Genomic DNA, 14,019 nt, shown 5'->3' on the forward strand with positions numbered 1-14,019 from the left:
GGAGCTCTGGGCACCTCCCAGGGGAGGTGCAGGTCAGGGGAGTGGTCACTCCCCTTTCCTTTCTCCAGTTTCGTGCCAGAGCAGGGCTGGGGGATCCCTGAACCGTCGTAGACTGGCTTATGCAGAAATGGGCACCATCTGTGCCCATGAAAGCATTTCCAGAGGCTGGGGGAGGCTACTCCTCCCCTGCCTTAACACCTTTTTCCAAAGGGAGAGGGTGTAACACCCTCTCTCTGAGGAAGTCCTTTGTTCTGCCTTCCTGGGCCAAGCCTGGCTGGACCCCAGGAGTGCAGAAACCTGTCTGAGGGGTTGGCTGCAGTGAAACCCCTGAAAAGGCAGTTTGGCAGTACCCGGGTCTGTGCTAGAGACCCGGGGAATCATGGGATTGTCCCCCCAATACCAGGATGGCATTGGGGGGGCAATTCCATGATCTTAGACATGTTACATGGCCATGTTCCGAGTTACCATTGTGAAGCTACACATAGGTAGTGACCTATGTGTAGTGCACGCGTGTAATGGTGTCCCCGCACTCACAAAGTCCGGGGAATTTGCCCTGAACAATGTGGGAGCACCTTGGCTAGTGCCAGGGTGCCCACACACTAAGTAACTTAGCACCCAACCTTTACCAGGTAAAGGTTAGACATATAGGTGACTTATAAGTTACTTAAGTGCAGTGGTAAATGGCTGTGAAATAACGTGGACGTTATTTCACTCAGGCTGCAGTGGCAGGCCTGTGTAAGAATTGTCAGAGCTCCCTATGGGTGGCAAAAGAAATGCTGGAGCCCATAGGGATCTCCTGGAACCCCAATACCCTGGGTACCTCAGTACCATATACTAGGGAATTATAAGGGTGTTCCAGTATGCCAATGTAAATTGGTGAAATTGGTCACTAGCCTGTTAGTGACAATTTGGAAAGAAATAAGAGAGCATAACCACTGAGGTTCTGAATAGCAGAGCCTCAGTGAGACAGTTAGTCATAACACAGGTAACACATACAGGGCACACTTATGAGCACTGGGGCCCTGGCTGGCAGGGTCCCAGTGACACATACAACTAAAACAACATATATACAGTGAAATATGGGGGTAACATGCCAGGCAAGATGGTACTTTCCTACAGTTGTTGCTGGGTTTGCATGGGGATGGTGCTTGTGTGAGTGCCTCTGGGATGTGTGGTGCTTATGTTTGCCATGTCCACTCTTGTGTGTTGATGTGTGTGCATGCTGGTCTGATGGTGTGCTTGGGATAGGCTGAGGTACAGGGTATTGGGTCTGGGTGGAGGAAGTTGGAGGGGGGAGGCTGGACACAGGGACAATGGCTGCCATCAGTGCTGAGGCCAGAGCCTGAAATGCTCGCTGTTGGGCCGCCTGCCCGGAATGAATGCCCTCCAGGTATGCATTTGTTTGTTGCAAATGCCTCTCAACACCCTGGATGGCATTCAAAATGGTAGATAGCCCAACAGTGAGGGATCTCAGGAGGTCAATAGCCTCCTCACTGAGGGCAGCAGGGCTGACTGGGGCAGGGCCTGAGGTGCCTGGGGCAAAGGAGATGGCCACCCTCCTGGGTGAGCGGGCACAGGACACACGGAGGGGCTGCTGGGAGGGCAGTCCTGGTATGGGGGGGTGGCGGCTGTATCTGTTGATGCGGTGGGCACAGAGGTGCCTGCCACCGCGAAGGGAGCTTCCATCAGAGGAGGAGTCGCTGTCACTGGTGTCTGCTCCTGTCCCCGCCGTGGAGCTCCCCTCACCCTCCGTCCCACTGGTCGCTTCAGACTCCGTTGGTTCACCTTCCAGGGCCAAGTGGGTTGGAGCTCATTCCTGCTCCTGTGCCAATGCTCCTCTGCCTGATGATGTTATTGCACACAAGAACAGGGAGACCACAAAAAGGGGGGGGAAGACAGAAGAAAAACATGTTTAGTGCATGCAACACAACTACCGTTGGCGGACACAACACACAGGGAGCAGCCCTCAGCACTACGCCATGCACTAACAGATCCTAGAAAATTCACCTGACCATGGGGTACGAAGCCTAAGCCCAATTGCTGCACACCTGGAAGTCACAGGAGCCTGACTAGGTGTAGATGGCTCTTACCACTAGTGGGGTTGGGGTGCCACATAGCCTGCCTCACAAGGGACCTTGCCTACCAAGTTTGCCCGGGCCTAGGGGAACCCACTGCCCACCTCCCCCACCCAGACACCTCATAATGCGTGCAATGTCAGCTGAATGAGAGTGTACCCACCGCCTTGTGGCTGCTGTGTTGCCCTCAAGCGCCCATCCAACTCCGATATGCCACCGCCAGGATCCAGTACATCAGGGGGGTCATGGTGCGACGGGCACCCCTTCCACGTTGGGAGGCCATCCCCAGCTGGGCCTCCGCCGTCTTCTTGCTCCAGCGGCGCAGGTCGTCCCATCTTTTACGGCAGTGGGTGCTCTGTCTGTGGTAGACCCCGAGGGTCCGGACGTCCTTGGCGATGGCACGCCAAATACCCTTCTTCTGGTGGGCGCTGACCTAGAGGAATGGTATAGGGGGAAAGGAAATTACTCACCCGTCCGGACCGTCATACTCATTGCCCACCAGTTCCCATCCATGCCCTGACGCACATACACTCACCATCCGCACATGCAGGCCTCTGCCCCCTCCATGTATCTTCCATCCACACCACTCAAAGCAGGCATTGCCCATGCAGCATGCTCACAGTGTACTCACCTGTTTGTCTGGAGGACCGTACAGTTGCGTGTACTGGGGGAGGACCCCATCCACTAGTTTCTCCAACTCCTCCGAAGTGAAGGCAGGGGCCCTTTCCCCAGACAATGTAGCCATCGTCGCTTCCAGACACAGGTCACAGCAGCACTTGCAGTGTAGGTCCTCTCCTGTTGAAGGTCAGGTATCAAGTGAGTGAACAGACAGAAAATGGCAGTCACGTCCGCGGCGGTGCGTAACGTCACCGCCGGCGTACATCGTCATTGGCTCCTGGGACCCATAGGGCCCAATGTTAACCAAGGCAGAATTGTGCCGCGGTCTTCGACCGCCCACCGCAACGGTGTACAACGCCAGCGCAGTTACCTCATAGCCCCTTGTCCCACCTTACAGGTCAGGAAGCCGCCATTTCAAGGGCCCACATGGGATGGATAAAAACTGCGTCTCACCAATCTAGGCCGGGAATACAGACAGATACCGGCGCATTGCGGATTAATAACGTTTCTGCAAATAACACATTGTGATACCTCAGTGTTGGATGACTCTCTGCTCACTTTTCTCCTCCATAGGGCACGTCTGCTGGGGCACGTGATGAGATGGCGGCATCCTCTGGTGTACAGACCCCTGGTGGACCTGTCGACAATGGAAGAGAGACACATCATAATAACATGCAGACTTGATTGTGCAACAATCCTGGAACTGTGTGCCCAGTTGGAGCCAGACCTGATGTCAGCTATCCGCCATCCCACAGGGATACCCCCTCTAGTGCAGGTCCTGTCTGTACTCCATTTCCTGGCCAGTGGTTCTTTTCAAATAACAGTGGCCATGGCATCAGGGATGTCCCAGCCAATGTTCTCTAACATGTTGTCCAGAGTGTTGTCTGCCCTGCTGAAACATATGCACAGCTACATCATTTTCCCTCAGGTGGAGGATTTGCCCACAGTGAAAGGTGAGTTCTGTGCCCTGGGACATATCCCCAACATCATTGGTGCAATTGATGGTACACATGTGGCATTTGTGCCCCCTTGCAGGAATGAACAGGTGTACAGAAACAGGAAGAGCTACCATTCGATGAATGTGCAGATGGTGTGGCCGACCAGTACATCTCCCATGTCAATGCCTGGCTCTGTGCATGACGCTTACATTTTGAGAAATAGTAGCATCCCTTATGTGATGGGGCAACTCCTGAGACACCGTGTGTGGCTAATAGGTGAGGCCAGGGTCCCAATACAATTGACATAGGTGTCTGGGTATGGGGTTGTCCCTAAGGGTTAGTGTGTGTCTAACAGTTGTCCCTCGACATTTGCAGGTGACTCTGGTTACCCCAACCTGTCATGGCTACTGACTCCAGTGAGGAATCCCAGGACAAGGGCAGAGGAACGCTACAATGAGGCACATGGGCGAACTAGGAGGATAATAGAGCACACCTTCAGCCTCCTGAAGGCCAGATTCTGTGCCTCCATCTGACAGGTGGTTCCTTATACTACTCACCGAAGAAGGTGTGCCAGATAATCGTGGCCTGCTGTATGCTGCACAACCTGGCTTTGCGATGCCAGGTGCCTTTTCTGCAGGAGGATGGGCCAGATGGTGGTCTTGTGGCAGCTGTGGAGCCTGTGGACAGTGAAGAAGAGGAGGCAGAAGAAGAGGATATCGACAACCGAAACAACATCATCATGCAATACTTCCAGTGAGACACAGGTAAGAAGATGTCACTGCTTCCCACATCTCATACTATTGTTGGAGCTAGCATAAGTCTGTCATTTTCACTCAGTGTATGGACACTGACTTGTCACTTTGACTTTCCATTTCTCAGATCTGGGTCCCACTTTGTGCCCTCTGCTATGTTTGCTCCTGGCCTACAGCTGTGTTACATTGGTATGTGAACAAATAAATTGACATTGCTATATTCCATAGATATTGCAATTACACATTTGTGAAAGCACAGACTGACTCCAGATTGTTTTGTGATTGAAGTGTGTTTATTCCAGTGCAAATAAGTGGAGGGGGTTGTCAAATGGGCTGGGGTGATGGTGGAGGTATGTCCATGGCAGAGTCCAGTCTATTTGTTTCACAGGTGCATTGTCCAAAGGGACATAGGAAGTGGAGCAATGGCAATTTAAGGATGGACAGGGTGACACAGTGGGACAGAAGAGTGACATTCAGGGGGGTCTTATTTCCTGGCAGGGATCTTGGCAATGTTCTCTGTCTTGTTCCTGGATCTCAGGGACCGTTTCCAGGGTGGTTCTCCATCTGCATGGGGTGGGGTGCTGGTGTCCTGTTGTTCCTGTGGCGGTGCCTCCTGTCCACTAGCGCCAGCGGAGGTGGAGGGCTGTTCATCATCCAGGTTAGTGTCAGGGGCCCGTTGGTGTGCCACTGTGTCCGATCCCCATGTAGTTTTCCTCCTGCAGCTGCTGGGTCACCTGAAACTTGGCCAGTACCGTGCCCATGGTCTCCTGGGAATGGTGGTAAGCTCCCATGATGTTGGAGAGTGCCTTGTGGAGAGTGGGTTCCCTGGGCCTGTCCTCCCCCTGTCGCACAGCAGTCCCCCCAGCATCCCTGTTATCCTGTGCCCCTGTCCCCTGAACCGTGTGCCCACTGCCACTGCCCCCAGGTCCCTGATCGTCCTGTGTTAGTGGGTTTGCCTGGGTTCCCTGTAGTGGTGGACACACTGCTGATTGACGTGTCCTGGGGACAGAGGGATGGGCCCACTGGGTGGGTGCTGTGCTGGTGTTTCCTGAGGGGGGAGGCTCTGTGGTGGTTTGTGACTGTGTCAGGGGAACCGACTGTCCCGAGGTCCCTGATGGGCCGGGCTGGTCATCTTGATCCAGGCGTACAGAGCTGCTGTCATCACTGTGGGTCTCTTCTGCGGGGGAATGGATATGTCTGGCACCTCCTGTCCTGTGACGTTGGGTATGGGTCCTGTTGGGGTGTAAATGCATAGTTATTGTATCTGTGTGTTCCATCTTGTGCAATGGGTGAGTCCTGTGCTTGCATTATTGGCTTGGTCCTTGTGTGATTGTGTGATTGGTGATTTTGGGGCATGAGTGAGTCTCTCTACTGAACATGCTTTGGTGATGGGTGTCCATGCATTGGTGTTACATGCAGGGCTTGGTTTTGGGATGTGTGGGTTTTGTTAGTGGGGTATCTGTGGGTTGTTGGGGTGATGGGTGTGAGGGTAAGGGTGGCGGTATGTGATGGCATGCAGGTGGGGTGTGGGGGATAAAGTAGTAAAGATATGTCTTACCAGAGTCCAGTCCTCCTGCTACTCCTGTGAGGCCCTCAGGATGCAGTAATGCCAAGACTTGCTCCTCCCATGTTGTTAGTTGTGGGGGAGGAGGTGGGTGTCCACCGCCAGTCCTCTGTACAGCAATCTGGTGTCTGGATACCACGGAATGCACCTTCCCCGTAGGTCGTTCCACCTCTTCCTGATGTCATCCCGTGTTCTTGGATGCTGTCCCACTGCGTTTACCCTGTCAACAATTCTGCGCCATAGCTCCATCTTCCTTGCAATGGATGTCTGCTGCACCTGTGATCCGAATAGCTGTGGCTCTACCCGGACGATTTCCTCCACCATGACCCTGAGCTCCTCCTCAAAGAACCTGGGGTGTCTTTGAGATGCCATGATGTGGTGTGGGTAATGTGTGAGGTGGTGTCTGTTGTGATGTGTGAGGGGATGTGTTGGTGTGTGTTGTTTGAGGTGCGTGGATGTTGTGTAAGTGATGGTGTTGTGTATCTGTGGATGCTGGTGTTGTTTTAGGTAGTCTCTCTCTCTGGCCTTCTTTCAAAATTTTGGTAGTAAGGGTTTGTGGGTGATGTGGGTGTGTGCTTTATATTGGATTGGGTGTGTGGTTATGGTGTGTATATGTGTATCAGGTGTGTGTATTTCGAATTGTCCAATGTGGTTGCGTTTTGTAAATGTGTGTGTATTTTGAGTGCGGCGGTGTGTACCGCCAATGGAATACCGCGGTTGAAAGACTGTCGCGTTGATTTGTGGGTCGTGATACTGTGGGCGTATTCCTGTTGGTGTGACGGTGTTGGTTTTGGTATCGCCAGTTTATCACTGACCTTTGGTGTGGCGGACTTGTGTGGGTGTCGGCATTGTGGCAGATTCCGAGCTGTGGGTCGTAATACCTGTAGCGGAATTCCACGGCCGCAGCAGTATGTTGGCGGTCTTCTGCACGGCGGAAAGTGGGATTTACCGCCAGGGTTGTAATGAGGGCCTATGTCTTTCAAGCACAACTGACGGTTCATCAGAGTATTGCTTAGCCATACGAGCAACAGCTTCACAGTACACATCCCAAATACCTAACATAGAAGCTGGTACATCGACTTCTGGCAAATTATCAAAACTAGTTTCCTTGCATCCTCCAAATAGTTGAATAATAAGGCAGTAAGTTGCATCAATTGCCACCACATAGTTTCGACACTCCAAGCCACTTACTCCATGCCATTGTTGGTTTTCCTGACCTTTGCAAAAAAAGGAAGTGGCTGTACCACATTGCTTGCACTAGCCATGTTAAAATACCACAAGTTGTTAGATGCATGACATAAAATGTTAAATCGTAAATAGTAAGGAGCATGTCAACTGTTTCCAGAATAGTGAAACCACAATATGTAAGAAATGAACGTGTTCACCAGTCATAACTTTTTGTAAATAAAGCTTCCAATATTCACCAATGGTTCTCTAGAGAAACAAATCACTGCCACTTGACGTGAATATTCTGAAGCTCTTGTGGTAAGCATACTGCCACTTGATGTAGATTTCAGAAGCACTGGTTATTAGCATGAGGGAACAGATGTCAAATCCAAACCCAATCCAAGATGGCCCCAACCTGTGTCATACATCATAACGTAACAGGTCAGGTCGGCTGTTTATGCTCCTCCTGGCAAATGGACAAGTATATTCAAGGATTAAAAATACGATTTTCTGATGTCTTTAATGACAAACTTGGGGAATATAAAGGATTCAAACATTGCATTAAACTATGTAATGATGCCTTTCCCATACGATAGAAAATAAAAAAAGTACTCAGACTTTTTTCATTACCACAGAATGTCTATTCAGATTCCGTAGGATGCCTTTTGGTTTGACCAGTGCAGCCTCATCTTTTCAAAGGCTGATGAAAAAGACATTGGAAGGAATACAAGACACAATAGCCTTCCAGGATGATATTCTTGTTTAAGGCAACAATGAGGAAGATCATGACAACAATTTGAGGAAGGTTTAAACAGCCCTATTTTCTGAAGGTCTCACTTTATGCTCAGAGAAATGTAAAGCCAAAAAACAGGAAGCAGAGTATCTTGGACATCGCATTAGTGGTGCTAGAATTAAACCCAAGAGCAACCACATCGAGAATATTTCTTAGGCACCTATTCCCAAATGAAAGGAACAACTTGTAGCCTGTCTATGATTGACAGATTCCTATGCAAAATTTATTCCTAACTATGCGTCCAGAATAGATCCTTTTAGATGTGTTTTAAAAAAAATGCTAAATTTGAGTAGACTCATGATATGACTTCTGCATTAAATACACTTAAGTTAATGATTGCTGAGGCACCTTGTTTAAAACCCTTTATTATTGGGACAGAGTGTATTGTGACGGTTGACACAAGCAATAGTGGACTGGGAGGAGTATTAATACAAAGAGAGCATGGCAAGGAATGGTTTGCAGCCTACGTGTCACATGCACTGAGACAATGAGAAAAATTACTCAGTCATAGAGAGAGAGAGAGTTGCTTGCATTGTTGTGGGGAACGGAACACTTTAGGACCTTTCTGTGGGGGACTAAATTTGCTATGGTACCTGGTGGAGGGAGTAGTGTCAGCAAATTAGCTATATTGGCTTCCAGATTACAGAGTTTTCAATTCCATTTAGAGTATGTGCCGGGAAAAAATAATCTCCATGCTGATTGCATGTCTAGGATTTCTTTATCTTTACCTAGTAAGGATACAGTGGAGATTGAGGAAGGTGAATGTGAAATTGCATCATTCACATTACATGATGTCAGTTTGTTAAATTGGAATTATCCTATTATTCAGGAGGAAGAAGGGAAAAAAGAAATGGCGTGGATAGTGAATTGAACAGGGATGTGATGTATCGGATGTGGCTGGCCAGAGGAAGGGAAAGTTCAAGGAGAACTGTTCCTTTTTTTTAAGTGTGGGAGGAATTGAGAGAAGAGAATAGAAATGTTGTGAGAGGTGACAAGTTTGTTGCTCCTTTTAAATGGAGAAAGACCATCGTAGGTATTGTGCATGAGGGACATCTAGGGATGTCAAACACTAGGAGACAAGTCAAGGAGAATTTCTGGTGGCTGGGGATTGATTCATTGGTAAAACATTATGTGAGAAGGTGTGAAAAGTGTGCAGTGAGCGACAAAACAACAAGGGCGTTGACTCCTGATCCCCATCCAGTTGAATTACCAGTGGCACTGTGGCAGAAATTTGGTCTGGGGATTATTGGCCCTTTTACATTATCACCCAGACAGGAAGCGTTTGGTGTAGTCATGGTGGACTATTTTTCAAAATGGCCTGAGATCAAGCCACCTCAGAGAGCATTGCAGAGTTTTAAGTTGAGGTATTTTTTAGGTAAGGCATTCCTCAAGAGGTAGTTACTGACAAAGGTCCACAGTTTTTAGTGAATATATGGAAAAGTATTTGGAGAAGTGTGGGGTATCACATAAACCTATTGCTGTGTTCCACCCTGACACCAGTGGCCAAGTGGAAAGGTTCAATTGTGCTGTTAAGGAAGCAATTCAGTTGACAGTAAAAGGTGGCTTGAACTGGAAGCTTTATAATCAATGTTGCTGGCATATAGGATATCTCTCAACTCTGTAACATCAGTGAGCCTGTTCGAGCTATTAAGGGGACAGAAACCTAATCCCAATCTAGTCCCTTGGTGGTTGAGGCATCAGAAGGGAAATAGGGATGATGTGGCAGAGGTGGAGTTTAAGACAAAATGGCGTAGAGTAGAAGGGTATGAAATGAAAATGAAGGGCACATTAGGTAAAAGGAAAGGAACTGGCAACAAACAGAGAGTGAATATTAATGATATGGTGCACCTTAAGAAAGGAAAGGGCAAGTGGTAAAGGTTGTGCGTGTTAGTGTGATCCTACACGTTTTTTTGAAGTTTTTCAAAATGGTGTACAAGTGGAAGGGGGTAGCTTTTGGAACCTTAGTTGGGTGTCTTTGTTCAAAGGGAAGGTCCCTGATGCTGGTGAATGTAAAGATAATGTTTTTTTGGATGTGACTGAAGCTGAGTGTGTGGATAACACAGATGTAACCAGAGACATGTGGTCCAGTCGGGAAACGGAAGACACAAACCCCCTTTGAGGTTCAAACATTATGTTTTGACTCATATATATATATATATATATATATATATATATATATATTTTTTTTTTTTTTTAATTTAATAAGTGAAATAATACCAGACAAACAGACACCAGGCTGTCTGTTTGTCTGGTATTATTTCACTTATTAAATGAAGATTTTGTGAAAATCCTGTGAGTGCTGCGTCGTTTACAGAAGTGTCAAGTTGGTGTGAAAATAAATTAAGGGATAGGTCCTTCCCTGGCGCAGGCACCGACATTAAGAAAGCGCGCCTGAATTGGACCTTTTGGGTCAATATATATATATATATATTTATATATATATATATATATAAACAACCTGGTGGCGGTCGTCACTTGGTAGTTATAGATAGGACCATGTTTCTATACAAAAAGCTTTCAAAACTTTCCCAAATCATTTGCCAGTACCGGCAGCTGAAGCCTGTTAAGTTTCGGGGTGATCCGGTGGGGGTGGGGGGGGGGGGGGGGGTGGGGGGCCTGGGGGTTGAGAAAAAAGGGGGGGTCCCAAAACAAGTTTTTCCCATTCATTTTTCCGTAGGGATTTTGAACAGCCATAGCGCAAAAACTACTTTTTTTAAAATATATTTTTATTGTCATTTTATCAACAAACATTCAGATAACTACTTATCCCTCAACGCCCTCACCCCTCCCCGTACTTCTATTTTGGCTCGGATCCTGATGCTCCTTCCTCCCGGGCATTGTCACTCTGAATTAGTTCCGTTAATTGCCTGGTATGCTGCTAGTCTCTTTGCGAGCTGGTAACGCTGTTCTCAGCTGAGTCCGACTCCTCCGAGGATGCACTTTGTTCCCAGGAGTCATTTGTTGGGTCTTTTAAGCGGTCTAGTAGGCTGTCCTATTGCTGCACCCCTTCCACGCTCCTGGCCCCTCTTGCCATCTCCTGGCGTAGTGCCTCTCCCTCAGCTTCAGCCCACTTAACTAAAGTGTCCCGCCATCTAAGTGCTTGTGGGCCTTTGGGGTCCTTCCAGTGCATTGTAATTTCCCTTCTTGCTAGGATCAATGCTAAGTCTATATATTTAGTTGTTGCTTTCTTCGAGTGAGGTCTGGGAAAGCCTCCCAGCAATGCCACTGCAGGGGTGGTTCCCAGCTTCCTATTTGTCACTGTCGTAATATTGTGTATTACCTTTTCCTAGTATTGTTTTAACTCTCTACATTTCCATAGCATGTGTATCAGGTCTGCCTTTTGCTCTGCACATCTAGGGCATGCATTGTTCGTGTTGTTATACATTAACGCTATTCTTGCAGGGCTAAGGTATGCTCTGTGATATATGTATATATTTATCAGTTTGAAACAGGCGTTCCTGGATACTTTGTAAACCTGGGTAGTGATGTTCTCCCAGCGTTCGTCATCCATGTGCTCCTCAATGTCTGCTTGCCAAAGGGTTTTTAGAGTTTCGAGAGGGGTTAGCATATCTGTTTGAAGTGTTTTGTAAATTGTCAATATCACCTTTTTGTCTCCCCCTATTGTACAGATGATATGGCATCCAGCGTGTGTAGGGGGTTCCCTTAGTCCCTGCTTCCAATGTCGTTGTATTACTGCTGTTAAAGATCTGTGCATGAGGAACATCCCCGGTGATATTCCGTAGTGTGTCATCATGTCTGTGTATATCATGAGCTCTCCGTTTCTGAAGAGCATCCCCACCATGGTAACACCATACGTCCCTAGTTTTGTGATCCCCACAATGGAACTCCCTCCAGGAAGCAGGGCCAGGCATTTCAGAGGGATTTTCGGTGAGTATGGGGATTTGGTTCGTCTGCGCTGTAGGCTACGCCTCCAGCATGTGCTTATGACCCGAAGGTCGAGCGGCCTTGTCTCCCTCTTTCCCTCCTATGCTAGGAGTATCCCTGCAAGAGTTGTTACCGCTTTCTCCTTCAGAGGATCCACTGCCTCTGCTGCTGTCGCTACATGCCATTCTTTGGCCAGCCACTGGAGCTGGCCTGCTAGATAGTATAATTCCATGTCTGGGGCTGCCAGTCCACCTTCCGCTGTAGGTCGTTGGAGTTTGTGCAGGTCTAGTCTGTGGCACCCCCCCCAGATAAGGCTAGTAAGGATGGAGTCAATTTCCCTGAAGGGTAATCGGGGAATCAATGCGGGCAAGGTTGAAAAGCCGTATAGCAGTCTCTTCAGTGCCACCATTTTTACCAGGGCTACTCGACCGATTACCGATAGCGTCAGTGTCTTCCAGAATTGGGCATCTGTTCTTAATTTCCGTATTGCACTATTCACATTACCCTCTAACAGGTCTCTCAGATCATGGTAGATCTTGATGTCCAGATATCGGAACGTGGTCGGGGACCATCCCAGATTCTGGACGGTTGTGATCCTGGGGGCCCCTTTCTGCAGCGGGAAGAGGAGGGATTTCTGCCAATTAATGCGAAGCCCCAAGACATCCCCAAACCATTCCAACAGGGCCATGACTCTAGGCAGATCCCTGTTTGGATCTCTCAAGAATAATATGTCGTCTGCATATAAAGCGATCTGGTGCGTCCTATCCTCTATGGTTAGTCCTTCATAGTGTTCCTCGGTTCTGGCCATCAGTGCTAAGGGCTCAACCGCGATGGCGAACAGTAGTGGCGATAGCGAGCATCCTTGCCTGGTGCCCCTCCCTATTCTATATGAGCTCGATATTGTTCGACCTGTGCGGACTCGTGCTGTGGGAGAGGTATATAACAGCTTCGACCATCTAAGGAACCCCGGACCCAGACCCATCTTCCTCATCACTGCCTCCAGGTAATCCCATCTAACACTATCAAACGCTTTCTCAATATCCACCACTAATATTGCAGCTGTGGTGAGATTTGGGGAGCCTGAGCGCATTATTCCAATCAGTCTTCTGATGTTAATGGCTGTACTACGTTGGGAATAAAGCCGGTTTGGTCGGGGTGGATCAGTTTTTCCATGTGGGGCAATAACCTGGTAACGAGGATACGACTCAATGTTTTATAGTCCATGTTCAACATGAATAGATGGCGGTTTGATCGCACATCTGTGGACGGGCAGTCCTGTTTTGGCAATGGGACAATAATTGCTTCGTTTGCGGAACTGGGCAGATTACTGGTTTCAAACGCCTCCTCATATATGTCACTGAGTCGTGGCGCCAGAAAGTCCACATATACTTGAAAAGATTCTGCTGGTAACCCATCTGCTCCTGGTACTTTCCCTCTGGCCATTTTTTCCACCGTGACGGTCACCTCCCGGGGGGTTATCACCTCCCTTAGTGTTTGTTGGTCATCCCCTCCCAAAGTTTGAAGCCAGATGTTTTCCAGCCGTCTCAACCGGTCCTACTCTAGGGGTGCAGTAGGGGGGGCATAGAGTGCTGCATAATATTTGGCGAAGTTAGTATTGATTTTCCCCTGGCTGTATAATCTTCTTCCCTCTGTGTCCTCTATCTCCATCACAAGTGATTGTTGTCTTGGTGGAGACGCCAGCCAGGCCAGTAAGGCCCCCGCTTTGTCTCCTTCTGCGTGTTGTCTACTGATATATTTCTTATAGTCAAAGCGTCAGAGTTTTTCCAGGGAGTTTGCTATTTTGTTCTTAGTCTCGGATATGCTAGGGGCCAAGTCTGGGTTATCTGGTCTGTTGCGCTCCAAGGTCCTCAATGTCGTCTCATGTTTATCGAGTTCCCCCTCTATTGACCTCCTAACCCCCAGTGTTCCGGCCATGCATTATCCTCTGATAGTCACCTTGAACACCTCCCATTCCTGTGCTCGGCAGGAGGTTGAGCGTGCATTGTGCGTGAAAAATTCTTTAATTTCGTCTCGGATGGTTTGCTGGAAAGCGCTATCCTCTAAAGACTCTACTTTAAGTCGCCAGTCTGGTATCAGGGGCCGATCCCTTCACCAGTCTAAAGTGATCAGTAGCGGATTGTGGTCAGATATTGTACTGCATAGGTATTCCGCACTACGTACCATGCAATTTACGTCCGGGGAGGTTCGGACAGCATCCAGTCAGACA

This window comes from Pleurodeles waltl, chromosome 3_1 (genome assembly GCF_031143425.1).
Source record: "Pleurodeles waltl isolate 20211129_DDA chromosome 3_1, aPleWal1.hap1.20221129, whole genome shotgun sequence".
In the NCBI taxonomy this organism is placed as follows: Eukaryota; Metazoa; Chordata; class Amphibia; order Caudata; family Salamandridae; genus Pleurodeles; species Pleurodeles waltl.